Genomic DNA, 20,665 nt, shown 5'->3' on the forward strand with positions numbered 1-20,665 from the left:
CGCTCTAAAGCCCGCGAGCCACAACTACGGAACCCACGTGCTACAAATACTGAAGCCCAACAAATAAAATACTTAACTTTTCTTCTTTGTATTCTTCTGCGTTACCTCTGTGGTCTTTTAGGCAGCTTTGGATGCAGAGGAGGATGAAGTTGGGGGAAAGGAGGAATTTGAAGACAAGAAAAATGCCCCATTCTTGGGACTTTCCTTGGTGATGGAATGGAAATGCCTTCCTGAGAGCTAGCTGTGGAGCAGACTTTGAAGCAAGCTGAGAGAAGTAGGGAAGATACCCGAAGCAGAAACAAAGAGCCGCAAGGTCCGAAATCAATCTAAAGCCAGCCATTCTTTTGTTTTCCTGCAATGTATACCAATGACTCCTAATTCTCCAATTCCAATGGGTCTTTTTCAGTCCGTGTGCTACTCTCATCTCAGGGGCCTTCTCTTCCATAGCCAAGTGAAAATCCAGGTCTCTAGATGCAAGCTATCTGCTGAATTATAGACTCAGGTATGACCTTACTTACCAGACATCTTCATCATCATGAAGTTGCTTCCTACACATTTCAAATTCATCTCATGTTCAAACAGTGCCAGAACCAGTGATTGTCTGTGGCAGACACTTACCCCTTTTCCTTTAGTAGCTGAAGGTTTTCTGTCTTCTCTTTCCATCTGGACCTAAATTTCCAGAGGTAACTTTTTGAGTTCCCTTCTTTGTACTCACTCCCCTGAATTTCTTGCTAGGTCTCTGGCAGTCAGGAGCAGACTGGAGGTACAGTCCCCTGCTGTGACGATGTGGGAAACCGGTAATACCATGGAGATGACCAGAGAAGGAGAAACAAATCCCAAGGTCCAAGCTGAAGCCACTTGAGGCACACTGACCATCAGAGAGCCAAAGGTGAATCTTAGAGGTCCTAGGTATTAGTTATTTCCTTTCCCTGGGAAAAGTACCCAGAATATGGATTCCCTTGGGGGCTACAGTGTCTACAGTCCCAGTGCTCTTCAGAGACTTTCTGTCTTTCATGATTCTGCCCACTGCCTTCATTTATCTGAGACCGTATGGAGGCTCCATGTCTAATCCAGTGAGTATGAAGAGGAAGAGAGAGAAGATGCATCAGTGTTCCTGGCACGGAAAACACCAAGGGCAAGCTTTTGTTCTCTGCCAGGAGCTGCTAGGAGCCACTGGAAGGAAAATAAAGAGGACAACAGATAATTCACTCAAAAAGGAATTTAAAAGCAGTCTCTACTTGGCATCTGCCCTAAAATAGACACTGCTTTGTAAAAGCATTTCTCAACTGGGAGGGTCCAAAAACGATGCCCTTGGATGTCTGTGCTTTAGGTGTTTATAGCAGCTGCTGGGTAAACTGGGCATCCTAAGGTCCAGTGTCTTTGGAGTCCTGTCTTCTTCATCTTCCTCTGTGAGTTGCTAATCCTACCCTCTCAGCCCTCCTAGCCTTTGAGAGGCTAAATGGAAATCTTTTTTGTTTGTACACACGAACAAGCTTCCCTCGCTCTGCAAAATTCAGCTTTTACATTATTCTACTCCTTTGATACACAAACTAGCATCCAAAAAAAAATTGAAAATGGAACTGATTTTGATATATTCACCTAATGTAGAATTATGTATAGCAACAAAGTTGTTCTATAATTTTAATTAGCTCTTTGTTTATACCAATAGTGTTTATTTTAGGAAACACAAGAAATTTATGCATCCATCTGTTTTTATCCCTCCCTGTTCATCTCTCCAACCCTGCACACACTACCCCTTTGGTTGCATCTCAGAAATCTTTGGTGTGATGTCAAATCATGTATTCCACCTTATGACTTTATTTAAAACTCTAAAAACAAGAAACTGGAATTCAGTGGGCAAATGTAGGAAATGTAGAAGGGAAGACATTTTAATTCATTACTCACCAAAATCGTTGCGGTTTTATTTCAGCCAGGAGTGTGTGTATGGGGTTGGGTGTTTTCTACTACATGGCCCGTGAAAATCTCCAATGAGACCCAACTTATCATCTGCCAAAAATCCAGCTTCTAACAAAAAATTTTAACGCCTTAAGCCTAATTTCCACCCAAATCAAACTATTCCTGCTACCTAATAGCTTCCAACCCTGAAACTTCCAGCTATGTTCCCAGTGTTCACGTTGACAGTCTCGTCATTCCTTAGCGCTGCTGTTTGGGTTGTTCAATGTTCTCTCAGTCACTCACTCAGAAAGATTTGGGATCCACTTCCCCCACCTCAACTGCTTGCGTCCAGTAATGGATGGAGGGGTGGAGGTAAAGGAGGTGGGGATGAGAAGGGGGAGGCAGGGGAGTCAGGTGAAAGCTTTTCTCTTGTCTGTTAGATGATGCAGATCTGACTGCTCATACAACTAAAAGAACTAAAAGAATAGGGCTGTTTATCTTCCCCTTTATTCTGTCCTTTTTCTGTCCTGTCTTTATTTGCATATGCCAGTTGTGGTGGGAGGCTTCTTGCTTTGGAAGTGAAATGTCTGATGTGAATGTCTTTCTTTTCCTTTCTTCCCTTCTTCCCTCCTTCCCTCCTTCCCTCTCTTCCTTCCTTTCTTTCTTCCTCCCTCCCTTCCTCCCTCCCTCCCTCCCTTCCTTCCTCTCTTCCTCTCTTTCTCTCTCCTTCTTCTTGTCTTCATTTTGCTGATGCCCCGCCCTGGGAGGTGGTAAGCCAGAGGCAATAAAAATGGGAAAACTATAAAAGCAATCCACTGCCCTTCTTTTCGCAGAGGATATGAGAAAAGGGGTTGATAAAATGTAAGTGGAGGTGCCAGGGATTGAACCAGGGACCTCGTACATGCGAAGCACGCGCTCTACCACTGAGCTACACCCCCCTACTTCTACCTTCTTCTGGCTGTTTCATAAAATATTATCTCTCCGTCTTTTTTTTTTTTTTTGTAAGCTAAGAGTTGTCTGGAGAAAGTCTACCAGGTTAAATTACACTATTTCTGAAATTACTAAACTGGATACAGTCTAGTGGCTTCTCCCTGGCCTGCAGTTATTTAATTAACCCAGGAACAGTTGAAAGAATAATGCTTTCTAAGAGATAATTGACTGAGAATGTCTTACTTTTTTTTTTCTTCTCTCTTTCTGTTCTTTTTCCCTCATGCTCCTCAATAATACTACCAATGGAATTGATTGCTCAAGCTTGACGATGTGAATCTGCCATGTTTGTCGTTTTGGGTTCAGGAAATCCTGAATGAGCCAGATCTTTCTTTTTTGTTTCCTTCAATTAAATGTTCCTTGGGAAGACAGACATCACCAATGATGATGAGGCCTTAGAGTGGAAAGGGATCAGGAGCAAATGGGTATGAAGTTAATTTTGCTATGAGCAAGAAAAAGTGAGTTAGGGAATATAAAGAGGAAAGTGGGAAACGTTTGTGCCAACATGGTTTAAGAGAATAAAAGAAAAGGGCAGGAACAAAGGTGCTAGAAACCGAACCCAGTACTTCATTTCGTGCACTCTATTCTCACATAATCCCAGAAATTCGGAAAAATACCTGTCCCCACTGATTTCCATTATTTGCTACTGGTTCTCCAAGAATAAGTCTAGAAATGAAAAGCAAGGATTTAGAAATTTTAGAGGATCTTGTAATTGCTTTCAATCCCAAGTGCGTGATCAGAGGACTTGACTCATTTTAATAGTGTGTAGCTCTAATGGCGTGCTGTCCAACTTGCTTGGTGTATAGAATGTGGAGAGGGAAGCATACTACAACGGGAGAGACAACACTTTATTCAACTTAGGCTTTCAGCTGGCACTCTTACACATAAAGGTAGGTTAACAAGAGAAAAACAGAGCTTGTTAATGTGTGCAACAGGCATCACGCAGAAGAAACCTAAACAAAAAGTAACTCAAAGTGGCGGCTTAGCACCGCGGCTAATGAAGTATATTCAACCAAGAACAGTAAATTTGTAGACAAATGACAGGATCGAGGAATGCAGTTTTCATCTTCCAAGGGCAGAAAACTGTGGGAAATTAAATATATGGAAGGAAACTAGTGGAGTAAGATTTGTTTGCAGATTCCTCTGGTGAGTCTCTGGGCTGATAAGAGTTTGTCTCCAGTAAAAGGAGAATTTATATCCTGCCTTTGGGCGGATATGGGAGGGTAGATAGAGCTTTTTTGTGTGTTTTTTTGCATCTTAATTAACTTCAGCTCAAAATAATTTTCATGTCAAAGAGGCATATTTTGCATGACATATTCTGGTTTCATACATAGTCATGTGCAGAGGGAGCATGTTACAGTGTGTGATATATTAGAGCTAATTTGTCACTTCGACTCAAAAATGCATGAAGATCTGAGAAATTATGAGTATGTCTTTCCACATCTTATCATATTTAAATCCTTTTAAGTTGCTTTTTATTTTATTATTTTTTTTAAACATCTTTATTGGAGTATAATTGCTTTACAATGGTGTGCTAGCTTCTGCTTTATAACAAAGTGAATCAGTTATACATATACATATGTTCCCATATCTCTTCCCTCTTGCATCTCCCTCCCTCCCGCCCTCCCTACCCCACCCCTCTAGGTGGTCACAAAGCACCGAGCTGATCTCCCTGTGCTATGCGGCTGCTTCCCACTAGCTATCTATTTTACATTTGGTAGTGTTTATATGTCTATGCCACTCTCTCACCCTGTCATATCTTACCCCTCCCCCTCCCCCTATCCTCAAGTCCATTCTCTAGTAGGTCTGTGTCTTTATTCCCGTCTTGCCACTAGGTTCTTCATGACCTTTATTTTCCCTTAGATTCCATATATATGTGTTAGCATACTGTATTTGTTTTTCTCTTTCTGACTTACTTCACTCTGTATGACAGACTCTAACTCCATCCACCTCACTACAAATACCTCCATTTCATTTCTTTTTATGGCTGAGTAATATTCCATTGTATATATGTGCCACATCTTCTTTATCCATTCATCTGATGATGGACACTTAGGTTGCTTCCATGTCCTGGCTATTGTAAATAGAGCTGCAATGAACATTTTGGTACATGACTCTTTTTGAATTATGGTTTTCTCAGGGTATATGCCCAGTAGTGGGATTGCTGGGTCATATGGTAGTTCTATTTTTAGTTTTTTAAGGAACCTCCATACTGTTCTCCATAGTGGCTGTATCAATTTACGTTCCCACCAACAGTGCAAGAGTGTTCCCTTTTCTCCACACCCTCTCCAGCATTTATTGTTTCTAGATTTTTTGATGATGGCCATTCTGACTGGTGTGAGATGATATCTCATTGTAGTTTTGATTTGCATTTCTCTAATGATTAATGATGTTGAGCATTCTTTCATGTGTCTGTTGGCAATCTGTATATCTTCTTTGGAGAAATGTCTATTTAGGTCTTCTGCCCATTTTTGGATTGGGTTGTTTGTTTTTGTGATATTGAGCTGCATGAGCTGCTTGTAAATCTTGGAGATTAATCCTTTGTCAGTTGCTTCATTTGCAAATATTTTCTCCCATTCTGAGGGTTGTCTTTTCGTCTTGTTTATGGTTTTCTTTGCTGTGCAAAAGCTTTTAAGTTTCATTAGGTCCCATTTGTTTATTTGTGTTTTTATTTCCATTTCTCTAGGACCTGGGTCAAAAAGGATCTTGCTGTGATTTATGTCATAGAGTGTTCTGCCTATGTTTTCCTCTAAGAGTTTTATAGTGTCTGGCCTTACACTTAGGTCTTTAATCCATTTTGAGTTTATTTTTGTGTATGGTGTCAGGGAGTGTTCTAATTTCATACTTTTACATGTACCTGCCCAATTTTCCCAGCGCCACTTATTGAAGAGGCTGTCTTTTCTCCACTGTATATGCTTGCCTCCTTTATCAAAGATAAGGTGACCATATGTGCATGGGTTTATCTCTGGGCTTTCTATCCTGTTCCATTGATCTATATTTCTGTTTTTGTGCCAGTACCAAACTGTCTTGATTACTGTAGCTTTGTAATATAGTCTGAAGTCAGGGAGCCTGATTCCTCCAGCTCCATTTTTTGTTCTCAAGACTGCTTTGGCTATTCGGGGTCTTTTGTGTTTCCATACAAATTGTGAAATTTTTTGTTCTAGTTCTGTGAAAAATGCCAGTGGTAGTTTGATAGGGATTGCATTGAATCTGTAGATTGCTTTGGGTAGTAGAGTCATTTTCACAATGTTGATTCTTCCAATCCAAGAACATGGTATATCTCTCCATCTATTTGTATCATCTTTAATTTTTTTCATCAGTGTCTTATAATTTTCTGCATACAGGTCTTTTGTCTCCTTAGGTAGGTTTATTCCTAGATATTTTATTCTTTTTGTTGCAATGGTAAACGGGAGTGATTTCTTAATTTCACTTTCAGATTTTTCATCATTAGTGTATAGAAATGCAAGAGATTTCTGTGCATTAATTTTGTATCCTGCTACTTTACCAAATTCATTGATTAGCTCTAGTAGTTTTCTGGTAGCATCTTTAGGATTCTCTATGTATAGTATCATGTCATCTGCAAACAGTGACAGCTTTACTTCTTCTTTTCCGATTTGGATTCCTTTTATTTCTTTTTCTTCTCTGATTGCTGTGGCTAACACTTCCAAAACTATGTTGAATAATAGTGGTGAGAGTGGGCAACCTTGTCTTGTTCCTGATCTTAGTGGAAATGGTTTCAGTTTTTCACCATTGAGGACAATGTTGGCTGTGGGTTTGTCATATATGGCCTTTATTATGTTGAGGAAAGTTCCCTCTATGCCTACTTTCTGCAGGGCTTAAGTTGCTTTTTCAATTTACAGTTTGATGTTATTAGTTTAAAAAGCCATTTAAAATTACATTATTTCTACTTAAACTAACTTACTGAATGCTAAACTAGATGTATTTCACTTTATTTTATTTTATTTTTTAATTTTTTGGCGGCACCGTGCGGCTTGCAGGATCTTAATTCCCCAACCAGGGATTTAACCCAAGCCCTCAGCAGTGAAAGCGCGGAGTCCTAACCACTGGACCGCCAGGGAATTCCCATATTTCACTTCTTTTTTTTTTTTTTTTTTCCCCGCAAAATAAGGAGGTAGCTCAATATGGTGAGGATAGAAGTGATTCCAAAAAGCGAAGGCCAGTTTTAGGTAGAAATACGAACACTCACAAGGAGCTGGTCTCATCACGTAGAATGAGAAACACTCACCTGCGATTGGAGGTGCTGGGGATTGAACATGGGGCCTCGAGCACGCTAAGCACGCGCTCTACCACTGAGCTACACCCCCTTACTCTTTGTACTCGTGGAATAAAATTTAATGGCAATATCTAACTGCCTTGTGTTTCCAGAACCTGAAATTGTTAGTACAAAAATCCCTTATGTACGATTCCATTATTTCTGAAATTCCTTTATTGCATTCTCTTCCCAGGCTACATGAAGAGAAAGGCATCTTCATGCTAGGCAGAAAGGTACATTCCTAGGATCTATTCACACTTGTCAACCTACAAAAGGTGAATAGAAGAAGGAAAATAAGAGCCTAGAATCAGTGACACTCAAGGAACAACTGGGAGAACCAGCCCCACAACTTAATTTCTTCATACAGATCCCATTGTAAGAATTTGCTGTCACCTAGAATATCATTCTGTGTCAGAATGTAAGAAAGTGCTTAAAGATGATAGTATGCTCAACAGATTACAGTATCTTCGAGACAATCTTGGAAACACTGAGCATTAAAATGAATAAGAAACAATAAAGGAATACAAAGTAATGGATGAAATAAGACCGCTAGACCAGAGAGTTGACTAAAATACTAGGTCTGAGTGAGGAGATGGCCAACGTCAAAGGATCCTCAACTTTTGCTCTGAGGATGGTAAGAATGACTCTGTTGTCTGTTACAGAACATGGGGACTTCAAAAGTTCAGTCTGAATTGACAGGCCAGTGGCTCAAACAGATTACTCAGACACTTGTTGAATTAAAGTTCTAAAATCACATGTATTTTGGCTAGAGTAAGATTCCATAAGTTCATTGTGGGTTCATTCATAGAAAAATCTAGAGCCATTTTGTTACCTTCAGTGTTGCCTAAAGGGTTAGTGGGCTAGAAGACATAAGAAACCCCAAAACCCTTGAAATAAGGCAATTATAACTTTCTCTCTAGGTTTCTGTCGTGGCTCCATTACTTGAATAGGCAGGAAGCTCTGGGAGCAGCAATTTTTTCCCAGCACACACCAGGCACTGATCGCTAGCTTATCACGTTCTAGAATATGGTGGAGGAAAAGCTAAGGAAACAAAAATGTGGCTCATGTTTTTAGTAGGATGATGTTTCCTTTAACTGAAATTACCTGTAAGTCCCATGTTCTTCACTATAGAAAATGTACATTGCTTCCCCCACCCTCACCAAACTTGAGGAATTGGGGATGGGTCTTTCCACTTTTTAATTTTTCTTCTTTATGCCCTTTAATTTATTGATTTCAAACTTTTCCCAAATCTAAGAGCAAGTGCACTTGAACTGAATCAAGCAGCCTCTTCCCAGTGAGTGATAGATGATGAGCACCACTTACTGCCAGGTGTTGGAGAGTTTGAGTTTTGAGGCATTGAAACTTGTTGGGTTTCCCAAGGGCAAGTTGAAATCCTGCTCACAGAACTCTAGGTTGAGTTCTGACTGTGGTCAATATGACACATTTATTTTTTCAAACTTTCAAAATAAAAAACAGTGCTTGTTTAATGTAGCTGGAGGTAACAAGTGGATAATAGTAATAACAGTGGGTTACATTAAATGATTATATCACCTCCTTGATAAACAGACTCCCTAAGAGGTGAAGTAATTAGTTGGCCACTAGTTCACAGCCAACATGTAACAGGGCAAGTTTCAAAGCCAAGCAGATTTCCTAGAACACCTGCTCCAGATCCTTTTTTACAGTCAGGAATCCTGAAGTCAAAAGACAGATAGAATGACTTTTGGATTCATTTCCGTTTGAAAATGTCATTATCATTCACAGGGAAAGGGGTGGCCTACATAATTTCTTAATGTTGAGCAGCGCTCAATGCTGTGGGGAAATGAGAAAGAAGGGAACGAATTCATAATATGTACCAAGAAATAAAACACCTTAAATGCAGCAATATGGCCTGCAAACCTTGCTGTGACTTTTTGTAGGGGACGCTACAGCTCTGGCTCTGGACGCCTCAAGGAACGGAGGACAGAAAGACAGGAGAGAGGAAAACAAAGTATTCCTGAGAGTGAGGCATTATAGCATCTCTTTCAAATGGAATTTTCTCTGCAATAAAGAGAATGCCAAGGAGTTTGCGACTAGGACAATATCTACCAAATAAATTAGTTGAATACATGTCCACTAGCTAGACCTGTAGATTCGGGTAGCTCACTAGGTAAATTACAGAATTTTTAATCTGGGGAAACAAAGTTTGAATCCCTAGGGGTTCAGGTTCCGTGTGTTTACATTTATTCTCCAGTTATTTCTAATTGGCAAAAGGCTACTGAAATCTTGCCTGCTTGATGTTCTGAGTATTTACAATGGACTCTTCTACCCTAGTGGCTGGTAAACTATTGCGTTCGAGCTAAGAATGGTTTTGGAAAGTTTCATGGATGTGCATGTCATCCTTGCGCAGAGGCCATGGGAATTTTCTCTGTATCTTTCCAGTTTTAGTATAAGTGCTGCCGAAAGGAGTACCGTTTTTTATTTTTAAAGGTGAAAAATAAAACGAAAAATAGTATTGGGTGACACGTGAAGTTTATATGAAATTCAAATTTCGGTGTCCATATATAAAGTTTTATTCGAACACAGCCACTTTATTTACACATCGTCTATGGCTACTTTCGGGCTCTCACGGAGAGTAATTGCAACAGAGACCGCACGTGGCACCCTTTTCCCTTCCCACTGCTGCTGTGCGCACTAGGCATTGCAGCGACTCAGTGATCTTTCCTCAAGTTTTTCAGTGTCCCGTGCATCTCTGAACCATAACATTTTATTGTTATTACTTTTAATAGTAGTGCTTGCACATCATGTGAAAACAAAACAAAACAAAACAAAAAGTGTGAACTGTGGTGCAACATTGTTTTTATTGTGCAATTAGGCTTTAGCATGCTAAGGGAATTCAACATCCGTGGGCATCATCCGAGTGAATAGGTACCGGTCCGCGGCCTGTTAGGTACCAGGCCGTACAGAAGGAGGTGAGCGGCGGGCGAGCGAGCGAAACTTCATCTGCCGCTGCCCGTCGCTCCCCACCGCTCCCCGTCGCTCCCCACCGCTCCCCGTCGCTCCCCACCGCTCTCCATCCCTTCCCACCGCTCTCCATCGCTCGCAGTACCGCCTGAACCATCCACACCCCCGTCCGTGGAAAAATTCTCCTCCACGAAACCGGTCCCTGGTGCCAAAAATGTCGGGGGCTGCTGCATTACGACATTCCTTATTAATGCGCAGGAAGGAAACTCACCCTTGGGATCAACTAAAACTCTTAGTGTGCCGAAACCCGGGATCGAACCAGGGACCTTTAGATCTTCAGTCTAACGCTCTCCCCACTGAGCTATTTCGGCCACCTGAAAAATGTATGTTCCTGACATCTCTTTTTTAATATTTAGATTGTTTTCAACTTCCGTTTTTAGACGTTTTCAGATTCCTTAAGCATGGTTGCCTAATTGTCCAATATACTTGCCTATCCGGAAAGACCTGGAATCTATTGCCTTCCACGTATGCCAGTTGCATCCAATTCCTGGCAGTATTGGATGAACACGTAAAGGTGGGAGAATTTGCAAAGAGGTAATAATGAGGGATTCAATAGAAAGCCTTTCCGCTCCTTTACATCCTGTCAGTTGACCCAGGTACGGCTCAGAAACTAAAGAAAATATTATTGGGGGGGTCCCTTATTTTTCTCTTCTTTTCTTTCATCTCTCACAAGCTCCAAAAATGCTGAGAAGTGGAGTCCAATGATGCTGTGAATTTGCTAAAAGAATACCGTATACATAAATATTACCAGACTAAACACTCGAGACAATATTCCCAACTGACAGGAAAGCAACTGTCACAAAACTTAGAAAATTTGAAACGGCATATCTCATCATAACAGAATTTCTTCACAAAAATTCCTTCAAAAATGAAAATGAGACTACAACCAAATCAGCTTTTGATTGGATCCTTCGTTAGCCAGGCAAGAAAATCATTTAGCATTGTGAGGTAATAAACAGTGCACAGCATCATTTCATATTCAAGTATAAATAGAATATATGAGCAGGGCCTACACACATGAGTAATTTGCATGAGAAAGTAGCTTATGTTCCCGTGGCTCCTACACTTGGTACAATCCTCCATTCTTCAATCTACCTCTATAGCTTCATAGGGAGTTCCTACAACTAAAGAAGAAGAAGAAAAAAAAAAAAAAAAGAACCAGACCTGGTTTATAGGTGGTTCTGCTCATATACTGGGACCACACAAAGGTGAGCAGCTTCCATAGTACCTGAATGCTGGTGGTGAAGGTAAACCCCCTCAGTGGGCGTTACTTCAAGCAGGGCACATGACTGTTCATTTTGCTTGTAGGGTAGGGATCTACACTAATTCATGAGAGGCGGCTAATAGTTTGGCTGGTGATTAGGGGCTTGGAAAGAAAATTATTGAAAAAGTGGTGACAGAGAGGTCTGGGAAAGAGGCGGGTAGATAGAATTCCCCAAATGTGCAGAGTCTAAGGATATTTGTTTCCGTGTAAATGCCCTCCAGAGAACAACCTCCTCAGAGGGGATCTAATAGGCAGTTGGACACGATGAACCATTCTGTTGATGTCTGGAAGCTTCTCTTTAGCCATCATTCTACTTGCCCAGTGAGCTTATGGACAAACTGGCCATGATGACAGGAACAGAGGTCATACACAAGCTCAGCAACATGCACCTCTATGCACCGAAATGATGTAGTTCAAACCACTGCTAAGTGACTAAACTACCAATATCACAGACAAACTTTGAGCCCTCACAAGCTATCTTTCCATGGGGGAAGCAGCTAAACCCCTGGTGTCAGGTTCGTTATATTTGACCAATTCTGTATTAGGGGGACAGTGTATATCTCACTGGAATAAATACTTTTTCTGGATGTGGATTTTCCTTCACCTTCCACAATGCTTCTGCCAAAACCACCAACCATGGATTTAATGAATGTCATATTCAACAGCATCCACAGCATTGTTTCTGAGACAAGAAGCCAGTTTATAGCAAATAAAATTTGGCAATGGGCTAATGTTCTGGAATTCACTGGCCTCACCATAAGCCCCTAACCCTGAAGCAGCTGGCCTAATAGGACGGTGGAATGACCTTTTGAATACTTGGTTATTGTATGAGCTGAGAGGCAATACTTTTTGGGGTGGGGGGCTGTGTAATGATATCCAGGATATGGTGAATACTCTTAATCAGTGACTAATAATGGGAATGTGTCTCTCTCATCAGGACTCATGGATGCATGAATCAGAGAGGAAGTGGTCTTTTCACTGTATGGCTAACAGACACGGGCATTTTGCTTCCTCTCTATTCCACTGATAACTTTTATTTGGACTCCAAAGTCTTTAGGTGATTTTTCTGGTGTTTCTTTGTGATTGGAACTTATGAATAAAAGGCATGATTTTATTTAAAAAGATAAAAACAGTGTGGAAAGGGGGGTTATTGAGTGATGTCAAGGAAAGCTTGACAGCCTAAAATCCCTAATTTCCCTAAATCAGTACTCTGAAGAATTCACTTTAGGAACTGAAGGGAGGAATGTGTGGTCAGCTAATTTGTGTAAATTACTGAGAGGGGAATAATTCCTCATGACAAAAATCTGACCTCCTTTCATAATCCCAATAAGGATGGGTGACTCCTCATGACAAAAATCTGACCTTTCATAATCCAAATAAGGATGGGTGACACTATTTTGGCTAGATCAGAACACTTGTGGATTCACTTAACCACCTGCCACCCTTCTGCACTTTTTTCAACCCTGGGAGCTGCTGAGCCACTGTAAAGAATAATTAATGTTATTCTGTAGTGGTTCCCAACAAAGACACTCCTTAAGTGGAGGTGCCGGGGATCGAACCCGGGGCCTCGTGCACGCTAAGCACGCGCTCTACCACTGAGCTACACCCCCGCGGCATGTGGCTCATTTCATTCATATTAGAAATTAGTGAGGATTGGGTGAATCTCGCAAAATCACCAATTGTTCTGTGAATTAACGAGCTCTAGCGGGTTCACTCCACCCAAAGTAAATGTCTTAACACCAGATTACTTGCTCAGAAAGACTGATGATCCATTGCCCCCTACTTCTGCTGACTATAGAAGATAATCATGCTTGGAGGTAGAAGAGTAGAGAAGCACAGAGAAGGGATCATCACTGGGCAGATTTGCTTCTCCTTAGCCCACAGCTATTTCATTGACCAAGGCACAGTTGAAAGAATAATGCCTTCTAAAAGATAATTGACCGAGAATGTCTTACTTTTTTTCCTCTTTCTGTTCTTTTTCTTTCATGCTCCTCAATGGTACTGCCAATGGCACTGAGTCCTCACACCTGATGATGTGAATCTGTTGTGTTTGTTGCCTCAGGTTCAAGAGATCCTACATGAACCAGAATTTTCTTTTTTGTTTCTTTCAATCAAATGTTCGTTGGGAAGACAGACTTCAACAGTGATCATGAGGCCCTTGGAGTGGAGTAAAGGGTTATGAATTTAACTTTGCTATTGAGCAAGAACGGTAAGTAAGGTAATATAGAGAGGAAAGTGGGAAAAAGTCTGCAAGCATGGTTTAAGAGAGTGAAATAGGACAGTAATGGAGGTGCTAGAAATGAAAGTTTGCATCAAAGATGCTGGCTTGGAAATGTTGGATGAATATATGGCAAAATTAAGTTAAATGAAGCGATTTAGTATCCATATCAAGGAATATCAAGAAAGAAGTTATTGATTTAGAGAATTGGATTGTCAAACCTGAATCTTTATGACCCTATTATTTCATCTGCTTTCAGTTTTCAGTACTCTAATCTGAGTGGTGAACTTATCCTTCATTTAAGAAGGCTTAATACTATCTCCTGGACATTCCAGACAAATTTGGACATTCCAGACAAAGGGCAAAACTCTACCAGTGATGGCATGTCAGCTGCAGGGATGTTTTGTCAGTAAGGAAAATGAGAAGGCTCAAGTAATTGTTAAAATGTCCAGTGATGTTCATCTCTTTCCCTCATGTCACTGGTTAATTAAGCAGTGAAATCAAGATACGAAATGTCACGTAAATTCTCACACATATACGTCATACATATAGCACTGACACACACACAATAAAGAGATTATTCTTTTATGGGTCATTTCACACTGACTAAACCTCACAATACCCCCCAATGCACACACACACATAAAACCTCAAAGTAAAATGAAATTAAAAGTGTGATGCTGAGTAGCAAGTATATTGGAATTTCTTAGCCTCCAACTTTCCTAGATTTTTCCAAGTAAACTTTATATTTTTATTTTAAAACTGTAAATGAAATCACAACCAAAATAGGTCAGTTAACAAAGCACAATTGTTGGATTATGATAGTTCCATTTGTATTCCAAAGGTTTGATATAAAATCCCTGTAAGAAAATGGGGCGTATTAAGAAACCTGGGAGACCAGTTAGTTTTGATGTCACTCCCATGATTACATATGTGTTGTGTGTGCATATGTTCAAAACAGAATAACAGCAAAAACGCCTAATCATTGATAACAATGACGGCATTTGGACTGGAGAAACCTGAGCCGCAGGCTAAATTCTGCAGTGAAGGGGAAGGAAATGATGATGAGAGATGACAGGACTAGGAGAAAATAGAGCGCCAGAAGATAGTATATTAGGAAGGTTTGCCTATCAGAGGGAAGAACCTCCAGAAAGAACCTCTACGCAGCAACTGACATCTGTACCAGAAGGAAAAAAAAAGTCTTTAATACAAGTCACTTACACTGTAGATTTCAAGAATGTGATGCTAGAACATATGTTTGGCTGACTCACCAGATGTTAAGGATGGGTAGGCATAGTGGGTCTTAAATCTGAGTGGAAGGAGCGTCTTCTTGGGAGACCGTGACTTTGATGCTATGTCAAGCACAGTGGCACGGAATAGCTTGGCGGAGCGCTTCTTGCAAGAGACATTTACGTTGGGTGGAATGCGCTCCCTAGAGCACATGTAAGTTAATTCATGGAACAATTTCTAGTATGAATGAAATGGCTCAACTACGTCGGGGGTGTAGCTCAGTGGTAGAGCGCGTGCTTAGCATGCACGAGGCCCCGGGTTCAATCCCCGGCACCTCCACTTGGGCATCTCTCTTTACTGGGAACCGCGGCAAGCAAACCAGGAGTGTCTCAGGCTTTCTTAGTGAGAGAATATCCAAGTTTCCTGACTTGTCGTGGTGCCACAATCTTCTTTGTCACTGTGGAATACAACGATGCTCGTGCTGAGTTACTCAAACCGTTTGTTCATGTTTTTATTAGCCATCTGCTCTCTAGCCATTTTGAACAATCACAGCTGTGCCGTGGGGTACACACAGCGTAAGGGATGCCTGCCCCCACCCTTACTATTCTTAGGTATTGTGTGATGACTTCTGAAGTAGCCGAAGTGAAGCCAGGTACTTCTGATCCTCATGTGTCTTTGGTGGAAATAGCATTGGGCTTAAAGCAAAGATCCACAGGAGAGGAACAGAGAAAGTCTGTTCAAACTATTGCTCTTCAGACTCCCGCTGGGAGAAGTGTAGAATATAAGCAGTAAAGGAGAACACTGAAAATGTCCTAAAAGATATCTAGAAGAAAACTGGGTTTCAGAGGACTGACTTCTGCGTATGAGTAAGAAGCAAGAATGTAAGAACTAAAGAACCTGCTCTCAGAGACTTAAACGGTCGACTTTCAGGTCGAAAGTTTGATGCGCTATCCGAGGTGCTGACACTTGTATTCTTGGACATCTATTCAAAAGTATTCGTTTGTTGTCCGGCTTACCTTTCTTTCTCATTTGTCCCTCACATTCCAAGCCCAATGCGCTAAAAATCAGTTGTTGCCTCAGACACGTAAGCCCAAAGCCACCGGCGGACCCTGCTTCTACGCTCAACATTGCTCCCACTACAGTCACACGGGAATCCAGATGTGGCTTTCCAGCTGCTCTTTATAAAGCTATCAATTCCAGCAGTACTGCACCGCAAACAAAAATTCAACCACACGAGCGCCCTACAAAGTGTTCAACTTGTTTAACCAGCGAGGAAAAGAGCAACTAGTAGCTCTCAAACTACGATAACTGGAACAAAACAAACTGGATTCTTGTGGGACATAACGTTTTCACCTACTTCGCTTAGAATAATGGCGCCTTCTCTTGCGGACCTGTAGAAATGCAGAAGAGATAAAGACCTTGGATACATCCACATTCTCCCTCATCCAAATATTACTGGTGTTTAATTCTCATTCCCAAACTTTCTTCTAGCGGCCTCGTTCTCCTGCTCCTCCTTGGCTGCTTCTTCTCCCCCTCAACTGCCTTCTCCTCCCCACAGGATACTCTCCGCTCTTCATCCCCTCTCTTCTCCGTCCCCCTTCAACTCTCCCGTTCTCAGCATTAGTCTAGGAACAACCGAACCTTGCTGACCTTTCAGAGTCATTTGGGGGAGTTTTAAAATTACATAATTTCCTGCCCCTCCCCTCCTCCATCTATGACAGGATTTCCTCAAAAAACCAAACCAAACCAAAACCAAACCAACCAAACAAAAAACACACAAAAAACCACGCGTGTCTGCGTTGACAGTGGTACACATTTGAATAAAGGCAGGAAACTTCTACTTTTTTGTGCCCCAGGGACAGATAGTTTTGAGGACCTGTCCAGTTGTGAGGAGGTCTTATAAATAACTAATGTATTTCTTTTGCTTCCTTCGTGTTCGCCTTATTGTGGAAAACATTCTGTCTGAAAGAGGCGCAATATCGACGGGAGCGTCTTTTCTAATCCTCTTTGCTGTCTTCTGTCCTTAGGGGTCTCAGAGCTAGAGATGCAGCGTCCTGGGCAGAATTCTGCTTCCCACGTTTCCAGACAAAGATGCTGGGCGCAGCGGCTTAGTAAAGTAGTGACTGACTTCGCTCTTCATTTCATGCCCATATTGTGAGTTAATTACACTTCACTCTTATCTCCCTAGTGGACCTAAATTTCCTGAGCAGTTCTCATGGCACCGGTCTTTGTATTCCCCTGCACTATCTTTTATAGTTTTCTGAGAGCGCTGTAGACAGAAAAGAAAGAAGTTGAAGACACAAAAGAATATTCCGTCCGACACTCCCCTTGGTGGTGGACAGGAACTGCCACTCAGGAAGCAGCCCTTGGAGGGTCCGATACTTATGAAAGATTCTACCTGTATTTAGACACCTTTCAGTTCAGAATGCAATGTCTCTTCTCTTGAGGGTTTCAGAAAGAGCAGGGTAGCTTCAATCTTGGAATACCTGCAGGTAATAGTGGCAACCTGCTATATAGAATATTTTAAGTACCCTCAGCAGGGGGTGTAGCTCAGTGGTAGACAGCGTGCTTAGCATGCATACATGAGGCCCTGGGTTCAATTCCCAGCACCTCCAGGGAGTTAATCTCAGCCCTAAACTAAGGCTCACAATTTATCGCTGCCAATCTCAGCCCTAAACTAAGGCTCAAAATTTATGAAGTCACTGCCAAGTGACTTCATCTTACATTCCCAATAAATTTGCAAAAATGGCAGTGGTTGATTCCACTGATATCTCATTGTTCAGTGACCTGTGACATTCAAATGTTTACCACAAGTATCTGCAAAAAACCACAGGTTTACATTTTCCACAAGTTTTAAAACTTGTTTAACTAAGCCTTTTTTTTTTTTTTTTTTCTGCCACCAGTTCTAACATATTGTAGCAGATTTCACTTCCGGTTGTAATGAATTGTTTGTTCAACTTCTCACAAAATATTCTCACCTGGAGTTTTCCATGTAGACTATTCATGCAGGTTATTTCTTTAGTCACTTCAAACGGGCACTGACTCCTTGAATAAACAACTGAGTAATATTGGTAACACCTGTGGACTCATCAGGAGTCAAAAGAAATGACGCCAAATCATTTGTCTTATTTTAAAATTCAACTATTGATGCTGCCTCACAGATGTAGAGAACAAACTATGGTTACCAGTGGAGGGGAAGGGCAATAGAGGGGTTGGGGAGTGGGAGGAACAAACTTGGGTGTAAGATAGGCTCAAGGGGAACAAAGCCAATATTTTGTAATAACTGTAAATGGAAAGTAACCTTTAAAATTGTGTAAAATTTTTAAAATTAAAAATAAATAAAAATTAAAAATTTAACTTGATTTTTTTTGTGAAGAAAGTCTGTTGTAATGAGATATGCCATTTTAAATTTTCTAATTTTTGTGACAGCTTTCCTGTCAGTTGAGAATATTGTGATGAGTGTTTAGTCTGGTAACATTCATGTATATGAATGAGTTCTGTTCCAAGCGTGAGTTCATAAGTCCAATTTGTTCGTAAGTCCAACAAATTTAGCCTAGGTACGCAACTAACACAATCGGCTATATAGTACTGTACTGTAATAGGTTTATAATACTTTTCACACAAATAATACATTAAAAAACACAAAAAAATTTTTAATCTTACAGAACAGTAGTACAGTATAACAGCTGGCATACAGGGGCTGGCATCGAGTGAACAGGCAAGAAGAGATACTGACTGGAGGGGGGAGAGGAGGTTGGAGATGGAAGAGCTGAAGAATCGTGAACAATAGGAGACAGAGGGCAAGCTGCAATTTCACTCTCGCCTGACATTGATGGACTGCATGGTCACATTTTTGAAAGTTCGCAACTTGAAGATTCCTATGTAGGGGAGTTACTGTATATACGTACAGTAAGTATATATATATTTTGCAAATTTATAGCATTATTGGATTCCATTTCTCAGCATTTTTGGAGATTGTAAGAGAGGAAGAATCAAGAAGAAGAGAAAAAAACGTTGTATTCCATTAGCATGTTAAAAGCTGTGCCATAGTTCAGCCATGAAGGAGCTCACAGCTGAAGCACACTTTTATTGTTTTCAAATGGTTTTGGTTTTGTTTTTAACCAAAGTAATAAATGCATTTTATGATTTCTTTGAGTTTACATGGTGCTCCAACATATTAATACCCTGTGAGCAGTAAGCACTGCTGATTTTTATTATTTTAAAATAATAAAATACTATGCACGTGACATTGAAAAACTTGGGGAATGGTCACTGAGTCACTGTGATGTGTAGTGTGCACAGCAGAAGTGGGAAGGGAAAAGGGTGACACGTACCGTCTCTGTTGCAACCACTCTCTGTTGTAGTCCAAAAGCAGCCACAGACGACGTGTATGTAAATGAATGAAGTGGCTGTGTTCGACTAAAACTTTATATATGGGCACTGAAATTCGAATTTCATATAAACATCACATGTCAACTAATACTATTTTTTGTTTTATTTTTTCAACCTTTTAACGTTCCCAAACCATTCTTAGCTCGCAGGCAATAGTTTACCAACCACAAAGTATAGGGTCTCAGAACTTGTAAATACTCAAACTTTAAGAACAGGCAAGCTTTCAGTAGCCTTTTGTCAGTTAGAAATAACTGGAGAATAAATTCGAACAGAAGGACCTGAGCCCCTAGGGTTTCAAACTTTGTTTCCCCGGTTTAAAAATTCCAAAAGTTTACCTAGTAAGCTACCCAAATCTATAAATCTAGTTACTGGACGTACATTCAGCTAATTCATTTGGTAGATATTATCCTAGTTGCAAATCTCCTTTGCATTCTCTTTATTGCAAAGAAAATTCCATTTGAAAGAGATGCTGTAACCACTAGCTCTCAGGATTACTTTGTTTTCCTCCCTCTTTTCTGTCTTCCATTCCTTTAGGTGTCCAAAACCAGAGCTGTAGCGTCCCCTACAAAATGTCACAGCAGGGTTTGCAGACCATATTGCTGGACTTAAGGTATTTTATTTCATGGTGAGTATTATGAGTTCATTTGTTTCTCTCTTCTCAATTTCCCCAAAGAATTGAAAACTGCTCAACATTATATGATTATGTAGCACCACTTCTTTTCCTATGAGTGATAATGACATTTTCAAAGAGGAATAAATCCAAAAGCCACTAATCTCAAGTGGTCTTTTGACTTCAGGATTTCCATCTCTAAAGAAAAGACCTGGAGTAGGTGTTCTAAAGGAAATCTGCCGGGCATTGAAACTTGCCCTGTTACATGTTGGCTGTGAACTGGTGGCCAAGTAATTACTTCATCTCTTAGGCAGTCTGTTTATCAAGGAGGTGATATAATCATTTAATGTAACCCATTGTTATTACTATTATCCGCTTCTTATCGTTAGCTACATTAAACAAGCACCTTATTTTTTTATTATTTTGCAAGTATGAAAAAATAGTGTGTCATATTTGCCACAGTCTGAACTCAACCTAGGGTTCTGTGAGCAGGATTTCAACTTGCCCTTGGGAAACCCACCAAGTTTCAATGCTCAAAACTCAAACTTTCCTACACCTGGCAGTAAATGATGCTCATCATCTATCACACAGTGGGAAAAGGCATCTTGATTCAGTTCAAGTGCACTTGTTCCTAGATTTGGGGAAAGTTTGAAACCAATAAATTAAAGGGCATTCAACAAGAAAAAAGTAGAAATACCCACCCCAATTCCTCTAGTTTGAGGGGTAAAACAATGTATGTTCTCTATAGTGAAGAACATGGAACTTTGAGGTAATTTCAACTAAAGGAAACATCCT

General features: G+C 40.6%; 5 non-coding genes across 5 annotated transcripts; 1 reads left to right on the forward strand and 4 right to left on the reverse strand.

Moving 5' to 3' along the window:
* Nucleotides 1-2,762: 2,762 nt before the first annotated feature.
* TRNAA-CGC (transfer RNA alanine (anticodon CGC)) lies at nucleotides 2,763-2,834 on the reverse strand. The gene has a single exon. It is a non-coding gene; the product is annotated as a tRNA-Ala (tRNA).
* A 6,663-nt stretch (nucleotides 2,835-9,497) lies between these two features.
* On the reverse strand, nucleotides 9,498-9,604 carry LOC133095791 (U6 spliceosomal RNA). Its single transcript, XR_009701655.1, has one exon. It is a non-coding gene; the product is annotated as a U6 spliceosomal RNA (small nuclear RNA).
* A 790-nt stretch (nucleotides 9,605-10,394) lies between these two features.
* On the reverse strand, nucleotides 10,395-10,467 carry TRNAF-GAA (transfer RNA phenylalanine (anticodon GAA)). Its single transcript has one exon. It is a non-coding gene; the product is annotated as a tRNA-Phe (tRNA).
* A 2,491-nt stretch (nucleotides 10,468-12,958) lies between these two features.
* Nucleotides 12,959-13,030, reverse strand: TRNAA-AGC (transfer RNA alanine (anticodon AGC)). Its single transcript has one exon. It is a non-coding gene; the product is annotated as a tRNA-Ala (tRNA).
* A 2,105-nt stretch (nucleotides 13,031-15,135) lies between these two features.
* TRNAA-AGC (transfer RNA alanine (anticodon AGC)) lies at nucleotides 15,136-15,207 on the forward strand. The gene has a single exon. It is a non-coding gene; the product is annotated as a tRNA-Ala (tRNA).
* The last annotated feature ends 5,458 nt before the right edge of the window (nucleotides 15,208-20,665 follow it).

The sequence above is a fragment of the Eubalaena glacialis genome, chromosome 7 (assembly GCF_028564815.1).
Source record: "Eubalaena glacialis isolate mEubGla1 chromosome 7, mEubGla1.1.hap2.+ XY, whole genome shotgun sequence".
NCBI lineage: Eukaryota > Metazoa > Chordata > Mammalia > Artiodactyla > Balaenidae > Eubalaena > Eubalaena glacialis.